This window comes from Sinocyclocheilus grahami, unplaced genomic scaffold (assembly GCF_001515645.1).
Source record: "Sinocyclocheilus grahami isolate Dianchi unplaced genomic scaffold, SAMN03320097.WGS_v1.1 scaffold1408.1, whole genome shotgun sequence".
NCBI lineage: Eukaryota > Metazoa > Chordata > Actinopteri > Cypriniformes > Cyprinidae > Sinocyclocheilus > Sinocyclocheilus grahami.
The window spans coordinates 183,808-186,656 of record NW_015506587.1 but is presented as its reverse complement, the minus strand read 5'-3'; positions in this window follow the sequence as shown (position 1 = coordinate 186,656).

The following is a 2,849-nucleotide window of genomic DNA, read 5'->3' as shown; positions in this document are numbered from 1 at the left end:
TCTCATATAGTGAATTAGCACCCCAGAGATCAAAGTCTGATATTGCATCATTCACGCTCATGCGCTTTATTATATGAAATCTAAAAAAATATTAAATATAAACCTAAAAATATTAAGCTTTTAAATGAATATATATATTATGATGAACCAGACTAATTCTGTGCAAAAGGCGTGTTTTACATTAATTTTCACTTTAATACTGACATATATATATATATATATATATGACAACAATCACATTGTTTGTCTGAGAGTTTGGGAATATTCACACATAAATTGTTTTTACACATAAACAAATTTGAAACAAAGATTTTGAACATTAAGCTGTGACGTCAGGAATTCGTTTCCCATACCTTTTTTTATTCAGCACAGTTAGGGGAGAGCGCACGAGGCTGAATCCTGCTTCTTATTGACGCAATCTGTTCCACCTTAGTTTGGAACGACATGAGGCTGAGTAAATGATGACAGAATTTTCATTTTTGGGTGAACTATCCCTTTAAAAGACGCGATGCTTCCGCATCAGTTAGCTTCTTGCTCAATTTAGGGACCGTGGGGTTTTTCTCTTTTTCATGCTTTTTAAGGGATTGTGTTGCTTTTGTGTCTATTTTCAGAATAAAAACATAATAAACTATTTTGAAACGCAAATAACACTGCTATATCAGCGAAAGTGGACTGTAAAAATATAAAGGTACATAAAATACTATTACAGTATTTTTAATTATTGAACATGTCATCAGTTCTACTTAGGGACCGTGTGATTTATATCTTATTCATTCATTTAATAATAATAATAATAATAATAATAATAATTCAAAAAAATATTACAAATTGCAATGTCCCAAGGTATAGATTATGCTACTATGCTAACTATAGATTTGACTACAGCTTGGATCCAGCCTCTTATGAAGACTTCAGATGACCCAGCACCTTTGAGTGGATGACAACTACCCCTGCAATGACTCCAGAACACCAAACATGGATGATTATACAAAATTATCATGTTATCATTGTTTTAAAGTGCACTGTAATTTGTTCCTTACAGTAGGGCTGCACGATTGACAAAAATCATAATTGTCGATTGTTCCCTTGAAATTGTAATTGCGATTATTAATTAGGATTATCACAATTTACATTGAATTATGTTTATACCATTGTTTGAAGCAACTACATGCCATATTTTTATATAAAAATAAACAAGCTGAAAACACTCAAAATGAAAAGCTTTTATTGCTGTTCTATAGTATTAGAGGGGTCAAATGATGCTGGCAAAAAGAATATTATTTTGTGTGTTTGATGTAATGAAATGTGTTTATGCGGTTTAAAGTAAAAAAAAACACATTATTTTCCACATACTGTACATTATTGTTTCTCCTCTATGACCAAGAGCTTGTAACACTCCAAAGAGAAAGGAAAAATTAAAATCGCATCATATGACCCCTTTAAGCCTCAAATGTCAACTATACATTGAATTGGTTTCTTCTTTAAATAATAATAAAAAAAGTTCAAATATGCATGGCATTATATAAATTAAAACAACGGAAAAACCCTTAAGATAACCTGTAGAAAGAAGAAGAATAAAACGCTCAGAATAACATAAGTGGACTTCGATTAATTGTCGCTTTAAATGATTATTTAATTGTGGCATCCGTAATTGTAATCGTGATTAGAAATTCGATTAATTGTGCAGCCCTACCTTACAGCTGTACTTTCTGATATCATTTCATAAAAGACTATTTTGGTTTTGTAACCTTAGAAGCAATGAAGCATGCATTTTCTGTAAAGCTGCTTTGAAATGACATGTATTGTGAAAAGCGATATACGATTTAATAATATATTTATTAATAATATATATATATAATATATAATATATTTATTTACGATATACGAATGCGATTTAAACTCAAGTGAATTGAAAGAGTCATTCTATTGTTGATGACTATATTATTTTGAAGTTATGGACCCAATCTGACAATACAGTTAGAAGAGCCATCACATTGTTGGTACATTTGGGGATGTTAAAAGTTTCACTGGTTACTTATACCCAGTGTGCTTGACTATCTCTATTCAAATTTTCAGACATTGTTACTGGCATTTTGAAATTATGGACCCATGAATTTGATATCTGTGACAATACATTTACAGGAGAAATGACATCATTGGCCCTATTAGAGGTGCGATATCGCAGGGATCTTTATTGCGTTAAAAGTTTCCCTTTTGCCTTATACTCAGTGTGCTTGACTGTCATTATTCAAATTTCCTGACATTTTTACTGTAGAATTTTGAAATTATGGACACATGAATGTGACAAATATGACAATACAGTTACAGGAGAAATTTAATTGTTGGCTCAGTTGGAGGCACTATATCTCAGGGGTCTTTTGGGTGCATTAAAAATGTCACTGCTGCCTTATTCCCAGGGCACGACTATCACCATGCAAAATTCCAGACTTTTTTACTGTAGCATTTTGAAGTTATCATATTTATAAAAAAATATTAAATGGATGCTGCCTTATTGGGACAATAAAGCCCTCCCTTCATCTACCCGATAACTTTGTTATTAAATACCCGTGAGGCACTTCATTTACAATTTTTGAATATTTCTTTCATTTTCATTGAACACATTTATGATCTGATATGTGATAGGAAAAGGGAGGGATTCTGGACACAATATCGAAAATTAACATACTCATCAAGTTGCAAAAGTGAGAATAAATTAAATTTCCTGTGGAGTATAGATAAAAGAGTTACTAGCTACAACCAGAAGGGGTCCCCCTTATCACCGTTTGTATCAATAATCACCATAAGTACAGGCCACAAAAATAGAAGAAAAAAAGGTTTGAATAGGAGTC